This window comes from Solanum pennellii, chromosome 1 (genome assembly GCF_001406875.1).
Source record: "Solanum pennellii chromosome 1, SPENNV200".
NCBI lineage: Eukaryota > Viridiplantae > Streptophyta > Magnoliopsida > Solanales > Solanaceae > Solanum > Solanum pennellii.
In genome coordinates, this window is record NC_028637.1 from 65,421,857 (window position 1) to 65,432,337 (window position 10,481).

Here is a 10,481-nt window from a genome sequence, read left to right on the forward strand (position 1 = left end):
TTTGTTTCTCTCTCTAAATTTGTTCTGAAATTTTCTCTCCCTATTCACCCTTTTTTCTCTCTACTAAATATTTATAGTTTCCCAAAATCCAGTTTCGTGTCCCTTTCAATGATATTAGTTAAGTTCGTCAACTTCGTTTGGTGAATCACCATTTCTTTTCAGGTTCGCCTTTTTGTCATCTAAGGCTTCAAATGTTTTAGGATCATTAGGCGGTCCCGTATAAACTTGATTTTGTAATTTCAGTGAGTCGTTGATTTCCACTATATATCGCCCTTTAAGTCATCAATTTTTTGTAAACACTGTAAATTTGGCAACGTTTTCTCACCTCGCCTTATTTCATTTGGCGAATCACCTTTAAAACTTATCTTCACCTATTGATCTTGAGGGTTGGCTCAATGTTTTGTCATTTTGGGCTCCCTCAAACAACTTCGGCGAGTCTCCCTTCATGTTAGGCAATCATCAAAGTTTATTTTGTACTCCTTTTGGTCATTCTTTCAAGCTTCAGTCTATGCCTTGTCCAGTTTCCTTCATTGCTACAAATCATCAACATTTGATTAGAAAACGACAAAGTTGGCATTGAGGACACCAATTATTGGTCTAAATGCACCTTACATAAGTGAAAAATTTACCACTCATCAATCACTAAAAAGCACTAAGAGAATATTCTGATAATGGAAGGGAATTTTATATCATTCACTATGTTGTAGTGGATCTGATTTATTCATAAGATGTTATACAAATGTCGATTAGTCTGGTGATCGATGTGATAGAAAATCAAGCTTTGGTTATGTTTTTTACTTAATGGTGGTGCTATTTCATGGAAAATAAGAGTCAAAATTGCACAACTCTTTCAACTTGTGGCTTGTGCGTCTCTAGTACAATAATTTATTTCGTGAAAGAAATTATTTGAGCATTTAAACATTGTACAGATATTAAGGGTCCCTTGATTCTATATTGTGATAGTCTAACTTCTATCGCATACACGAAGGATCTTAAGTATCACAACAAGACCAATCACATTGACATCAAGTGTAACTTTTTGAGAGAACCATAGCAAGTGGAGAAATAACTCAGCAATACATTCCTACTCGTGAAATGATGGTTGATTCTTTTACAAAAGCGATATCTAGAAACTTGTTTGAGAAACATTTTAAGGCTCTAGGTTTGCGTAGGATATGATAATATTTATGTATTGTAAAATAACTTGGTTGTTATAATATTCTCATCAATATATGACTTCTTTGAATTTGTATTTACATATCATATGCATGTGCTAATTATTTTACAAATAAAGAGTGTTAAAAAGTTGCAAAATTGTCTCTCTCAAACGAGAAATCGGCTCTTGCGTTAGAGAATGTGAAGACATGATTTTCACTATGATGCTATGATCTTTTATAAATCAAACAAGAGTTTCTCTAAGAAAATGAGTTTGAGAATCACTAAAAACAGGAACTCGGGTTAGACACTTAGGGGTGTCTAGATGAAGTTTGTATGATGTTGTATGATGTTGTATGATTAAAAAACTGAGACCCGGTGAAAACATGGTAGCATGTGTTTAATACCACATGAGTTAAAGCAATAAATAAGTTAATGAAAGAATGGTTTCATGCTTCATCATTGTGTGAGACTCTAATAAGATAAGATAACTTATCCCTGGAATACCTTTTGACCTTTTACTGTTTCTTGAAATTTCAATCAATATTTCTAGTTTAGCATGTCACTAATATCCCTGAATGATTCGGTGGTACAATGCTTGTCTAGGAAAGAAATTGAATTGAAACAGATAGATTCGAGTAGAACGAAAAGACAATTAATTTAAGGGAAAAAAGTGAATTGAAATAGATAGATTCGAGTAGAACGAAAAGACAATTAATTTAAGGGAAAAAACACAAATATATCTCCGAACTTTCACAAATGGTATGTGTATACCCATCGTTATACTTTTAGGACACCAGTACTCTTACCGTCCAAATTTTTGAACATATATATCCTTCACACTAGCGGAGGTACACGTGTATCAATCTTAACGGCCGACCCAATATTTGTTAAACCTCTACTTAAAATTGAAAAATCCACCCGAAATTAAAGTAAAAATCCACCCAAATACATATACCCACAACCCAAAAATATCAACCCAAATCTCCCAAATTAATTCACTTAATATCAAATTAAGAAATTTAAACATTTTTTAGTAGCATCTTTCCCCCAATCTTCATCCCCAAATCATCCTCAACAGTCAACACTAAATCCTCCAATTTCTCATCATCTTCATGAGAGGAAGACTCATCCAACCGTCTTCATCCCCAAATCATCCTCCATTTTATCTTTAACTTCCTCACATGTTTGTTGACTCATTTAACCTTTTCTTTGACTAAATCAATTATTTACTCATTACCATCATTATACCTTTATATTATATTTGATCAAATCTCACCGGAAGCACTGTTGGAAGACTTTTTTTTTAAGAACACAACAAAGAATATAGATAGCAACATGAAACATGATCAAATATTAAGTCTTTTTCGCCAATTTCAGAAGAAAGACGTAAACAAGTTCAATTTTAGTTACCAAATACACCTGAATACATTACAACAAAAATCTTATTTTTCAATCTCCATTGCTTATGCAGCTTTAGCTTTGGCTAATGAAGTCATCCTTGTCTTCATTTTTTTCTTCTCAACTTGAAATCCATTACCACCTTTAAACTTCTTATCCTTACCATCCACCTTCATCTTGTTCTTTTTTGCTTGTAGCTTCTTCGCTAGTTTTTCTTCCTCATTTTCCCTCTGAAGATTGAACTCGTGCTGTTTTTTTGGCGAACCAAATCATTTTTCTTTGATATTTCGGGACGGTGGCTACTCTCTGCGATTTGGGGGGTTTTGGGTGGGTCTTTTAATTTTGGATAGGAAATTTAACAAATATTAGATGGGCGGTTAAGATTGAGACACGTGTATCTCTGTTAGTGTAAAGGACATATATGTTCTAAAATTTGGACGGTAAGGATACTGGTAACCTAAAAATATAACGAGGGGTATACACATAGTATTTATGAAAGTTCGGGGCATATTCGTCCTTTTTCCCTTAATTTAATAACATATAACTTGTATAAACCAGCAAACTATTACACTAACCTTATCGGTATTGACTGTAATTGTATATATAGAGTTAAATATGAACTCGAGTTCATCTCTTTAAGAGGATGAGAGATCGAATAAGCAGCTACTGAAGTTTGTGGTATTGTGAGTAATAATATCCTCATAATGTAGTGAAATCTTTCCCTGTGTGATTGGATTTCTGTATAGGGCTTGTAAAACCTTAAAGGTAAATATGAATGCTCACAAGCCACATGAACTATTTGTCATATGAATTATGTGTCTAGTTGATGTTATATTGGTTTGGGTCATGTCCACCATGTGTGAAGTGACAGTTGTAACATTTTTTGAGTTGTGTGTCGCTCATGTGAACCGATCCGCCCCAATTCGATCCATCTTACTTGACCCAATATATTATTTATTTATGAAAAAGAATTAATTAAGGATAATTTTATTTTTTAAAAAGAAGAGGGATTCAACCTCTCCTCTTAGAAAGAACAAAAAAAGGAAAAAAAAAATTCTTTTTTCAATGATTAAATCAACACACAAAGAAGACACTTTTGTTTGTGATAATCGGATCTCCATTTTTTAAAGATACGAAGTTGGTTTGGGGTTGTTTTGAGTTGGTAGCAAATTTAACACATTCCGCTGTAAATTGAAGGTACACATACAATAGTCTTTGCTCCAAATTTATTATAGAGACCGAGTTTTATAAAGATGAAGTGTGAAAAAAATCTCTCTTTTTTTGGCTAGCATGTCACACCACTTGAGATGAAAAAGGTTATAATGAGTTAAATGTATTATTGTTAGTTAAAAGTTTTAATAGGTTTAAATAAGATATAAGTTATAATCATATCATATTATATTATATATTTATATAAAAGAGAACCCTAGACTCGCTTATGTCGCGCCACCACAAGCAAGAATTTCCTTTAAAATTTATTTATTTCCAAAATTAACCTTCCTCTTTCACAAAGAGTTACGAATTTAATGAAGAGTTGTGAATTTTATCAAAAGTTATGACTTTAATGAAGAGTTGCGACTTTTATAAAAAGTTGTGACTTTCATGAAAAGTTGCGACATTAATGAAGAGTTACAACTTTATGAAAAGTTGTGATTTTTACAAAAGGTTGTGAACTTTCCCAAGGGTTGCAACTTCTCCAAATAGTTGTAAAATTTCTGATAATGCACAATAAACATTTGTTCACACTATCCTTTGTTCTCTATAAATTGATGGATTTCTTCTCATTTTAAAACAACAAAACTCTCGATCTTTTTCTTCTTCCGTAAAATTAAATATTCGTGTACTTTGCTCATGTTAAGTGACTTACTTATCCACTATTTTTTTTATCAATAATTGGTGAATAAAATTGTTCCATACATAGAGCATGTTATTCTTTAAACCTTTGGTATTGGAGGGGAATATTTTTCTTAACGGGACATTGTGCATTCAGTGGACTCAATTTTTTTCTCTCTATTTCAATCGATTTTTACATATCCTGGTATGTTTTTTACACTCATTAATTTATGCTTATGATATTAATTGATTTTTGAGTACATGTTTTTAGCTCTATTGTTTAAATTTCTGCAAAGTTATTCTTTCCAGTTATATTGAACTACACATATAGTACGCATATTTATTGTGTAGAAAATACTAATTGTACTCAGTTTCAAGAGTTCATGTTTTGATATTCTATATAAAATTTTATAACTTAAAAGTATATATAAGTTTACAAATAATCTATTTTACCTAGATATGAAATTTCTCACTTACCAATGAAGAAATATATTATGCAAATTCAAAAGTGACAATTGTTTTTATGTTCAGGCATAATATTTTTTTTTTTTGCATATATTAACAAATTTTTTGAATTCTCTAAGATATATATCACAATTGTCTAATCTATGCAACTTTAATGTTTCTTTTTATTACGAAATACATTTTTATATCTATTCTTATTTTCTTCTTTGTTTTCTTTTTAATGTTTATTAAAGGACCAATGATTTATTATTTCATGAATAATTCATTCATTAGAGGTTCTTAAGTTATATTATAATTACAAATAATCAAATTCATGTTGGAATATTTCTCATATTTTATTAAGAACCTATATTTTTATTATTTTTATTATTTTTAATTTATGTATAATACTAAATTATTATTTATAAGTTCAATTAAATTCTTATTTATGGCGCCCCCATAAACAAGCATTCCCTTTTAATTTATTTATTTCCGATATTAGTCTTTCCCTTTCATGAAAAGTTGTGACTTTTATGAAAAGTTTTGACTTTTATTGAAAAGTTGTGACTCTTATGAAGAGTTGCGACATTCGTGAAAGGTTGTGACCTTTCCGAAAAATTATGACTTTTCCTAAGAATTATAACCTTTCAAGTTAGAAATAATTATAATTTATTCAAACTATCCTTTGTTGTCTATATATAGAGGGGTTTCTCTCATTTTAAAATAACGAAAATTCTGAACTTCTTCTTCTTCAGCACAGTTAAGTTAAATATTTGATTCAAAACTACTTCTTCTTCTTCTGCACAATAAATATTTGTGTACTTTGCTCCTTTTAGTGGGTCACTAACAAGGAGACACTCTGCATTCAGTGGGCTCGATTTTTCCTTTTTGTTTCATTCTACTGTCACAATTCCTAGTATGTTTTTTTACAATTATTAATTTATGCTTATGATATTAATTGTTGTCTTTTACATATTTTTAAACTTTGTTGTTTTTGTTTTTGTAAAGGTATTGTTATAAGTATTTGTTAGTATAAAATGTATGTAAATCTAACTATGCAGATTCACAAATAACTTTCTATAGAATACATTTATTCACAGCATTCTCTAATGAAATATTTTCTTTTCCAAGAGATCAAGACTAAAAATTTATATGATTTTTTGTTATTGTCATAATAATGTCAATATTAAAAGGAGCAAAAAAATAGAAAGTGAACTAATATAATTAAAACTAACAATTAATTATAATTATATGATATACAATAATGACTATTCTCTAACACCAAAGTACTTCTTTTGAACTTTTTTCCCATTTTCCCTTACTTCTCTTCCATCTGTTTCAAGGATCCTTAATGTTTTGTTTTGTTTGTGCACAACTTCAATTCCAAAACACTATCATAACTATATTACATATCGAATTTGAATTTTGAAAGATTGTATTTTAATTTTAAAACACATAATGACTACATATTACTTATTTGTATATCATATGATTATGCAACCTTTGTTCTTGATAAAAACATTATTTTTATATATATTTTTTAAAAATATATTATATTTTGAAAGTAATTCATAGTGTTATAATAACAAAATTCACAAAGAAGAATATTGAGAAAATATTTATTTGCCTCTCTAATAAAAGGCACTATGTAACCATGGTAAAATGAAATTATGTAAACTAGGACAAAATAGTGTTATGATTTGTAATTTTGTCTTTTCTTTTAATATAACAAATGGTAAACTATAATTGAATAACCTTTCATGAGAAGTTGTGACTTTTATTGAGAAGTTGTGACTTTTACGAAAAATTGTGACTTTTATAAAGAGTTGCGACTTTTATAATAAAGGTTGTGACTTTTATGAAAGGTTGTAACATTTATGAAAGGTTGTAACCTTTCGAAAGTTGTGACCTTTTCGAAGAGTTGTGACTTTATCGAAGAGTTGTGACCTTTTTAGTAAGGCAGAATTAGCATTTGTTCACACTACCCTTTGTTGGCTATAAATAGAGGAATTTTCTCTCATTTCAAAATAACGAAAATTCTGAAATTCTTCTTCTGCACAGTTAAATATTTGATCTAAAACTTCTTTTTCTGTACACTTAAATATTTGTGTATTTTGCTCTTGTTGAGTGGCTCACTAACAAGGACACGCTCTGCATTCATTGGACTCGATTTATTCTCTTTTTGTTTCACTCTATTGTTACAGATCCTGGTATGTTCTTATAGTCATTAATTTATGGTTATAATATTATTTTTTGTTTTTTACAACATGTTTTACTTTGTTATTTATGGTTGGGAAAATGCATTAGTACTCCCTCAACATATGACCGAAATCTCAGAGACACACTTATACTATACTAAGGTCCTATTACCCCCTTGATTATTTTATAAGTAATTTCTACCCTTTTTCGGCCTACGTGGCACTAGCTTGAAATAAAAAGTCAATCATCGTTGAGCCCACAAGATAGTGTCATGTAGGCCAAAAAGGGGTAAAAAATTATTAATAAAATAAGTTCAGGGGGGTAATAGGACCTTAGTGTAGCATAAGTGTGTCTTTGAGATTTCGAGCATAGGTTGAGGGGGTACTTGTCAAAAAATAAATTTATGTATGAAAAAAGATTAAAATATACCTTGAACTCTGCTAGAAGGATTATATATACCCCTAAATAAATTTTTTAAAAAAATTAAAGGTTACAAATATAACTTTAAAACTAATCTTTTTGCTCCCGTTAAATGAAGGGTATATGTGAGCTCATTTTGTAACTGTAAAAGTGTATGTGAGTCGTTTGTATTAGGTAAGGATATATATGAGTCACTTTGATAACGAATGGTATATAAGAGCTCGAAGTGACAATGTTGAAGAGTATATCGATCAGACCCTTTTCCCTAAAAATAATGAAAGAGTAATGTTCTTTCAATGTGGGCATTTGATCAGGTCATTTTTCTGAAATTTGCATTTGTCATAATTTTCGGACTTCTAAAATTAGAAGGAAAAAAAAAAGAAGGCCAAAAAACCTAAAGAAAAAGAAAGATGAACAATGTTTTATGTCTTAGAGAGCGCCATTCCAAGTCTTGTTTAAATATTTTTTTTCTTACACATAATAAGTATATTAAAAAAAATATTAATCTTAAAAAGCATTTCGTAAGACATTAATTTTGAAGTGCCAATTCAAACAAAATTAAGATATCACCACACGTTTGTTTTTAACTATGAAGTAAGTAAATAAAAAAGAGATAATTATGAATACATCATAATTAAAAAGTCATTAATTAAAATCTTCCTAGGATAATTTTTCTATCAAGCTAACGTGTGATTGAACTTAAATAATACTGTTAAAATACATCAAACTATCAATATGCTAGTGTATGTCTCTCTGTTCTGAACTACATATATTCAAAATAACTGTTATCATATTAATATGGACTATCAGTACTCTCGAATTTATTACACATTAAAATTAGGATAAATAACACACTATTTTATATAGCAATATATATTGTAATTGACAAAATTATTACATTAAATCTTAAAAAAAAAAAAAATTGTCCAACGCTTCCCTAGTTGACAATCATTTTATGTTGCCTTTAATACACAACGTGTAAAGCTTTATTGTAGCATCATGTCCTTGGATGATGCACCTGTAATATTAATTTTAATATTAAGAGTAATGCAAAGTATGTATAATATTAGGTTACAAAAGGGATAAGTTATCTATTCGTTTCAAATTACATTTTTATTAAAATGTGATATAATGATTTTTAATGTCATTAAGGTTTCACATAGATTTTTTAAGAATTCACTTCTTCTCTTTGAAACTCCTATATGCAATTTCTATATAAAGATGTATTTCGTGTGAGCATAATACAACACTACCATCATAAATAAAAAGAAGAAAAAACATTGTCCTCATTATTATTCTTAGAATATTTTTTGGATAATTGATTTTGAGCAATCTCCAAACTCTCAGCCATGGTGGCACGTGTTTGAGAGTAACTGTGGAACCTTGGGGAGCGACCGGCTGCAGCGATTTGCACCGGAGTCGAGCCAAAATTGCTTTCAAGGCAGTGGTTTGCCATGACACGGTGTTTGTGATAAGTTATTTACTGATTTATAATTTCAATCTAATATCAATATCGTAGTATTTTCCCAACAACACCTTGTATATGGAGAAATAACTATTCAAAATATACTAAAATAAGCAACAATAAGCTAGTGTTTGACCATAGATTTCTAAATAATTATTTTGATAAAATTTTGGTGAAAATTTGGGTGAAATTTCACCATGTGTTTGTCCATGGTATTTGGAAAATATATTTCACCATTTTAAGAAATGTAATTTATACCATAGGTTTTAAAAAGAGAAAAGACATAAAATCTTCCTGAACTTGTCAGCACAACTTAGTTTAGCACTTTAACTACACGAGTGTTTAAATACCTCCTTGACATCTTTTGAGTGATTTTTTCCAACCCTCCGATCACCAGCCCAGTTGAAGGTTGTGTGTTATTGAATCACACGCGTTTTCATTCGTCCACATATACATTAACTAAATTTCTAATTAAGTTTTTAAATCTTTATAATAATATTTTTTTAATATTGAGCCAAAAATTAAACTCATTAATAAATGTACTCCTCAATATGCAAATTATAATTCAAATTTCAATCGCATTTTTCAATTTATTTAGGTCATACCACCTTCTTCAAAGATTAAAAAAAAATTATTTGCATAAAAATAATAATTTATTAATGAATTGGGTGAAATCTCCATAGTCAATCTTTTGCCAATAATATCTTCGAATTTCTTTTTAATGGAAATCAACTTCATTTGTGATAACTATTTAAATTGATAGATCGAATAATTTTCATTGATGTTAAAAATGTTATCGGTGAATCAGACACAAAATTTTTTGTAAAAGAAACAAGAAACTATTAAAAATAGAAACGAAGAAGAAGGACAAATGTGGAAGAAATTATATTTGGGAGTAAATATTTACTTGAACTAAATGGAAATAATAAAAAAGAGAATGAGTTATGGAGAGAGAGAAAAAATGAAGAAGAAGACGTAGAAAAAGAAAAATAGAGAGAGAAAAGTTAATTCAAAATAAAATATTTAAAAATTAGTAAAATAAGTTATTAAGTATGTTATTCAGCATTTGTCAGTTTTATGGTGTTTTTTTCTTTCTCACGTGGTTATAGATAGTTGGTGTAAAAATTTTGTCACGTCATTNGGGGGGGGGGGGGGGGGGGGTAAAGAAACATTTGTATAGTTAAAGTTTTAAAGTAAGTTGTGTGGACAAGTTAAAGGGATATTTTATATATTTTGTCTTTTAAAAATTATCAAAACTAACCACAAGTTTGTATTACATAGCACATGACTTTGTTACCCTAAGCCGGTTGTTATCTTTTTCATCAACAAGTATATCATCATTTTCATATTAACTGCATATTCCATCACTACTTTGATATTCACGTAAAAAGTTATGCAAAACAACTACTATAGATGATGTTCTTATAAAAAATAAAAGCTTGGTAAAGAATTTGAATTACTAAAACTTTCCAAATACTAGTTTTTTTCTAGGATGTGGGAATTTGGATTATTTGCCAAATAATGAAAAATTGTATGAACAAACACTATTTACCAAATCCCTCCC